At 43.3% G+C, this 7,809-nt stretch overlaps 1 long non-coding RNA gene across 1 annotated transcript; it reads right to left on the bottom strand.

The window, feature by feature from the left end:
• Nucleotides 1-1,237: 1,237 nt before the first annotated feature.
• On the bottom strand, nt 1,238-4,900 carry LOC142746939 (uncharacterized). The gene is made up of 2 exons (XR_012881711.1): nt 4,744-4,900; nt 1,238-1,329 (listed from the first exon to the last, which is right to left on the bottom strand). It is a non-coding gene; the product is annotated as an uncharacterized LOC142746939 (long non-coding RNA).
• Between the last annotated feature and the right edge of the window lie 2,909 nt (nt 4,901-7,809).

Raw genomic sequence — 7,809 nt, 5'->3', positions numbered from 1 at the left:
ATACGGGGATGTTTCAGCCTGAAAACATCCCCGTAAATTCAGCCGTACCGGCATGTGCAGGCGCTTGAACGCCGCGTCAATTACGGCCGTAATTAGCGCTGCTATTCATTGGAGTCAATTAATAGCGGCTCCAAATACGGCCAAAGAAGTGACAGGTCACTTCTGCTACGCGGGCGTCTATTTACGCGCCGTCATTTGACAGCGGCGCGTAAATATACGCCTCGTGTGAACAGACAAACGTCTGCCCATTGCTTTCAATGGGCAGATGTTTGTCAGCGCTATTGAGGCGCTATTTTCAGACGTAATTCGGGGCAAAAACGCCCGAATTACGTCCGTAAATAGGCCGTGTGAACATACCCTTAGTGTTAGCCGGTGCAGAGGCTAACACTAACCACCATTATTACCCCGGTACCCAAAACCACCAGGGGTGCCGGGAAGAGCCAGGTACGATCCAGTACCCGACCATCTGTTGTGATGGTCGGGCCCTGGGGCGGCCGCAGGCTGGTATTATGAGGCTGGGAAGGGCCAAAAACAGTGGACCTTCCCACCCTTGTAATGCTAGGCTGCTGCTGCTGTGTTGTATCTGGCTGGTTATAAAAGTGGGGGGGACCCCACGTCATTTTTTTAAATTATTTATTTATTTACATTTTTTTTTTTTAAAAAGACATGGGGTTCCACCCAATTTATCATAACCAGCCACATACAACACAGTGTTATTAGCCTGGGAATGGACAAAACCAGTGGCCCTTCCCACCCATGTAATGCCAGACTGCTGCGGCCTTGTATATGGCTGGTTATTAAAAATGTGGGGGACCCGTCTATTGCTAAATTTGTTAAATTCCAAAAAAGAAACGACGTGGGGGTCCCCCCCATTTTTATAACCAGCCCGATACAACACAGCAGCAGCAGCCTAGCATTACAAGGGTGGGAAGGTCCACTGATTTTGGCCCTTCCCAGCCTCATAATACCAGCCTACGGCCGCCCCAGTACCCGACCATCACAACAGATGGTCGGGTACTGGATCGTACCAAGCTCTTCCCGGCACCCCTGGTGGTGGTGGGTACCGGGGTAATAATGGGTGGTTAGTGCTAGCCTCTGCACCGGCTAACACTAAGTACCGCCTTAATAATGGACGCTGTCAATCAGCTAACTACCATTATCTAGGCACTAATAAAGTTTGAAAAAAAAAACACAAAGACAATTCTTTTTTATTGAAATAAGAAATCCCCAACAAAACCCTCGTTAACCATTTTATTAAAATTTGAAAAAACGCAGATCTACGCAGTAGTCCAACGAATCGTAGATGTAGTCCAATCGGTACATCAAAATCTGCAACAACATAAAAAAACAGTTATCAATGTGAACAATACCAATACTTCTACTCACCTACACACATATATACACGCACACACAAACAAACAAACAACCATACACAGACACACAACAAGATATACACACATAAACACACAAACACACAAACACACAAACACACAAACACACAAACACACAAACACACAAACACACAAACACACAAACACACAAACACACAAACACACAAACACACAAACACACAAACACACAAACACACAAACACACAAACACACAAACACACAAACACACAAACACACAAACACACAAACACACAAACACACAAACACACAAACACACAAACACACAAACACACAAACACACAAACACACAAACACACAAACACACATACACACATACACACATACACACATACACACATACACACATACACACATACACACATACACACATACACACATACACACATACACACATACACACATACACACATACACATATACACATATACACATATACACATATACACATATACACATATACACATATACACATATACACATATACACATATACACATATACACATATACACACATACACACATACACACATACACACATACACACATACACACATACACACATACACACATACACACATACACACATACACACATACACACATACACACATACACACATACACATATACACATATACACATATACACATATACACATACACACATACACACATACACATACACATATACACATACACATATACACATACACATATACACATACACATATACATATACACATACACATATACACATACACACATACACATACACATATACACATACACATATACACATACACATATACACATACACATATACACATACACATATACACATACACATATACACATACACATATACACATACACATATACACATACACATATACACATACACATATACACATACACATATACACATATACACATACACATATACACATACATATACACATACACATATACACATACACATATACACATACACATATACACATACACATATACACATACACATATACACATACACATATACACATACACATATACACATACACATATACACATACACATATACACATACACACATACACATACACATATACACATACACATATACACATACACATATACACACACACAAACACACACACACACAAACACATACACATACACACAAACACATACACACAAACACATATACACAAACACATATACACAAACACATATACACAAACACATATACACAAACACATATACACAAACACATATACACAAACACATATACACACAAAAACACACATACCCAAACACACATATACACAAACACATATACACAAACACACCCATATATACACACAAACACACACCCATATACACACATATACACATATACAAAAACACACACAAACATCTACACACAAACATATACACAAATACACCCATATATACACAAACATATACACAAAACACATATACACAAACACACCCATATATACACACACACATATAAAAACAAAAACAGACAAAGTCACATACCCAAACACACATATATACACAAACACACATACACAAACACGGTTTCTTTTAAATGCTGCTGGGGAACCCGCTCGATCCACTATATACGGCTGCGCTACAGTGCAGCATTTAAAAGAAACAGGATCCTGACCTGTCCATAGAGTTTAAGGCAGCACAGAGTATTTCAGGAGATGAGCGTGCAGATTCAGTGCTGCTGCGAACTCTGCTCTTACCATTACGTAGCTCTCAGTCTGTTACCTCTCCTCCACTCCTGTCCTCCAGAACACCTTCACATGATTGGCAAGTCACCACGTAATGGTAAGAGCAGAGTTCACAGCAGCACAGAGTATTTCAGGAGATGAGCGTGCGGATCTTGTGCGGGGTGGTGACTTGCCAATCACGTGAAGGTGTTATTGAGGACAGGAGTGGAGGAGAGGTAACAGACTGAGCTACGTAATGGTAAGAGCAGAGTTCACAGCAGCACTGAATCTGCACGCTCCTCTCCTGAAATACTCTGTGCTGCTGTGAACTCTGTTCTTACCATTACGTAGCTCAGTCTGTTACATCTCCTCCACTCCTGTCCTCTATAACACGTTCACATGATTGGCAAGTCACCACCACGCACAAGATCCGCACGCTCATCTCCTGAAATACTCTGTGCTGCCTTAAACTCTGTGGACAGGTCAGGATCCTGTTTCTTTTAAATGCTGCACTGTAGCGTAGCCTTATATAGTGGATCGAGCGGGTTCCCTAGCAGCATTTAAAAGAAACAGGATCCTGACCTGTCCACAGAGTTTAAGGCAGCACAGATTATTTCAGGAGATGAGCACGGGCAGCCGTTCGTTTTTCCGAGCCGTGCTCCCATCATGCACACGACCGTAAAAACACCCGTTATTGCGGGTCGTAATTACGACCCGCAATAACGGGCTCATAGACTTCTGTTACCCACGGGTACCTTTCCGTATTCTCACGGGAAGGTGCCCGTGCCGTTAAAAAAATAGAACATGTTCTATTTTTCTATTTTACGGGCCGTGCTGCTATAATTATAATGACAGCACGGTTCGCAAAAGCGGCCAGCTGCCCGTGGCCGGCCGGCCGTGCTCGTACTTACGAGTCGTAATTACGAGCACGGCCCGTAAAATAAAAAAATAGAACATGTTCTATCTTTTTAACGGCACGGGCACCTTCCCGTGAGAAAACGGGAAGGTACCCGTGGCTAACAGAAGTCTATGGGCCCGCTATTTCGGGTCGTAATTACGACCCGTGATAACGGGTGTTTTTATGGTCGTGTGCATGAGGCCCCGTAATGATGGGTGGCTACATGTGTGCACCCGTCATTACGGCAGCGTTGCTAGGCGACGTCAGTAAGGGTATGTGCACACACCCTAATTACGTCCGTAATTGACGGACCTATTTCGGCCGCAAGTACCGGACCGAACACCCTGCAGGGAGCCGGGCTCCTAGCATCATATTTATGTACGATGCTAGGAGTCCCTGCCTCTCCGTGGAACTACTGTCCCGTACTGAAAACATGATTACAGTACGGGACAGTTGTCCTGCAGAGAGGCAGGGACTCCTAGCATCGTACATAAGTATGATGCTAGGAGCCCGGCTCCCTGCACTGTGTTCGGTCCGGTACTTGCGGCCAAAATACGTCCGTCATTTACGGACGTAATTAGTGTGTGTGCACATACACTAAATAGTCACTGTTCAGGGTGCTGAAAGAGTTAACTGATCGGCAGTAACTGTTTCAGTACCCTGGACAGTGACTACCGATCACAGTACCTGTAAAAAAAAAGACGTTCATACTTACCGAGAACTTTCTGCTTCCTCCAGTCCGGTCTCCTGGCCGTTGCCTTGGTGACGCGTCCCTCTCGACATCCGGCCCGACATTCCTTGATGACGATGCAGCCTTGTGAGCGCTGCAGCCAATCACAGGCTGCCGCGGCCTCTGCAGCCAATCACAGGCTGCAGAGGCCTCTGCAGCCAATCACAGGCTGCCGCGTCAGAAAAGGTCGGACTGGAGGAAGAAGAGGGACTCGTCAACAAGACAACGACCGGGTACGTATGAAATGTTTTTTATTTTATTTTTAATCAGCAGCCTCTTTTCTCTATCAGTGATTGATAGAGATAAGTGGCTCCCGATTTGTATAATGTTTTTGACCGGGTTCGGTCAAAACGGGTTCGGCCGAACCCGGTGAAGTTCGGATTCGCTGCGAACCGAACTTTACCGGAAGTTCGGACCGAAACCGGGTTCGGTTGTCCCGGTTCGCTCATCTCTAGTAAGAAGTTAGGAACTTGACTACTGTAAATGCTGCTTCAAATTCCAATTGTAAATATGGATGTAGCCATCTTTATCTTGACTCTGATAACTTGCTGCAGCGTGATATCACACAACAAAAGCCATTGAAAAGTCATTGAAAAAGTCAAGCTAAAGATTCTTGCCATTGTGTTCAATGTGTTAAAAGTCAAGGTAAAGATGGCTACATCTGTAGTCTGGGTGTGAACTTCATGGCTTGTGAAAGTTCTAATATGTGGTCAGGAACATACTTTGAGCAGCATTTTCATAATTGTTTATCTCCAAATGTTCTATTGGGGTTTTAACAGCTGTTACTTCTTGAGGGTTGCCTCTCCTTCTTGAGGGTTGCCTCTCCTTCTTGAGGGTTGCCTTTCCTTCTTCTTGAGGGATGTCTCTCCATTGAGCTTTCACACATCTTATCACCATTAGAGTCCAGGAGCATGTTGTCAGATATTCCTCTGTAGATAAAAGAATACTGGTAGTGATGGGACCAGTAGTCAACGATATTACATTTTAGACTTTGAAAGGTCTGAGGTCTGAAAACCATTTTCCACCAATTTCGCACTGCAAGAGATGAAGAAAGTCTACTAAAGTTTCAGAAGAGCGAAAAGTCCTCTACTAATCATAGCACCCGAATATCTCCTTATCCTCCTTCTTCTTCTTCTTCTCCTTCTTCTTCCCACTCCAAGAGAACACCTTATATAAAACAGTACAGCTAGAGGTTTTTTTTTTAATAAAATCCCCTCCTCTTTTCATAATTCTACATAAATATTAATTTAAAAACACAAACAGAAAAAATGGGACATAAATATCAAAACCACAAAAAAGGCCATACTCACTAGGTAGGTGGGTGGGTGAAAACCCGTTCCCATCAGGACGCAGACGGGTCAAAGAATGCTGCAGAAGGAGTGTGCATTAAATAGTGATAGCCCCTCCCACTAGTCTTGAGGGGAGTGGCAGACTAAGTGCTCAAAGGTGTGTGATAAATGTGTGTCAGTGTAGTGCTAGGGTGTGAATGGATGGTAAAAAATAAATATGTATGTATGAAAGTGTCAGAACTGTGTAATAATGTAATAAAAATAAATAAATAAAATAAATGTGATGAATAGGGGTCAGTGCTGTGAATAGTACATGGGGTGTCAGTACTATGTGTAATACGTGGAGGGATAATGTGCTGGTCGTCAGGCATGGCGTATCTTGCCGAATAACAGCCTATTTGTAACGCCGCTAGTGTTAGCTAAAGCGGGCTGCTCTGCATTCCAAACCAAACGCCAGCACATCATGCCCTCCCAGCATATAAGACCCGGCTGCGTCCTGAAAAAAAAAAGTGTAGTATACGTAGTAAGAAATATCCATGAAACATGGGGTATTAGTTGTTATTTTGGCCAAAATACGCAAAGCTCGCAACCCAACGTCAAGGGTCCCCAGTGCCTTGCGAGTCCCTAACCAGAACTTTTCGTTCCTAATTTAAAAACACAAACAGAAAAAATGGGACATAAATATCAAAACCACAAAAAAGGCCATACTCACTAGGTAGGTGGGTGGGTGAAAACCCGTTCCCATCAGGACGCAGACGGGTCAAAGAATGCTGCAGAAGGAGTGTGCATTAAATAGTGATAGCCCCTCCCACTAGTCTTGAGGGGAGTGGCGGACTAAGTGCTCAAAGGTGTGTGATAAATGTGTGTCAGTGTAGTGCTAGGGTGTGAATGGATGGTAAAAAATAAATATGTATGTATGAAAGTGTCAGAACTGTGTAATAATGTAATAAAAATAAATAAATAAAATAAATGTGATGAATAGGGGTCAGTGCTGTGAATAGTACATGGGGTGTCAGTACTATGTGTAATACGTGGAGGGATAATGTGCTGGTCGTCAGGCATGGCGTATCTTGCCGAATAACAGCCTATTTGTAACGCCGCTAGTGTTAGCTAAAGCGGGCTGCTCTGCATTCCAAACCAAACGCCAGCACATCATGCCCTCCCAGCATATAAGACCCGGCTGCGTCCTGAAAAAAAAAAGTGTAGTATACGTAGTAAGAAATATCCATGAAACATGGGGTATTAGTTGTTATTTTGGCCAAAATACGCAAAGCTCGCAACCCAACGTCAAGACTAGTGGGAGGGGCTATCACTATTTAATGCACACTCCTTCTGCAGCATTCTTTGACCCGTCTGCGTCCTGATGGGAACGGGTTTTCACCCACCCACCTACCTAGTGAGTATGGCCTTTTTTGTGGTTTTGATATTTATGTCCCATTTTTTCTGTTTGTGTTTTTAAATTAGGAACGAAAAGTTCTGGTTAGGGACTCGCAAGGCACTGGGGACCCTTGACGTTGGGTTGCGAGCTTTGCGTATTTTGGCCAAAATAACAACTAATACCCCATGTTTCATGGATATTTCTTACTACGTATACTACACTTTTTTTTTCAGGACGCAGCCGGGTCTTATATGCTGGGAGGGCATGATGTGCTGGCGTTTGGTTTGGAATGCAGAGCAGCCCGCTTTAGCTAACACTAGCGGCGTTACAAATAGGCTGTTATTCGGCAAGATACGCCATGCCTGACGACCAGCACATTATCCC

Source organism: Rhinoderma darwinii, chromosome 1 (genome assembly GCF_050947455.1).
Source record: "Rhinoderma darwinii isolate aRhiDar2 chromosome 1, aRhiDar2.hap1, whole genome shotgun sequence".
Taxonomy (NCBI): Eukaryota; Metazoa; Chordata; class Amphibia; order Anura; family Rhinodermatidae; genus Rhinoderma; species Rhinoderma darwinii.
This window is presented reverse-complemented; position numbering and strand designations above follow the sequence as displayed.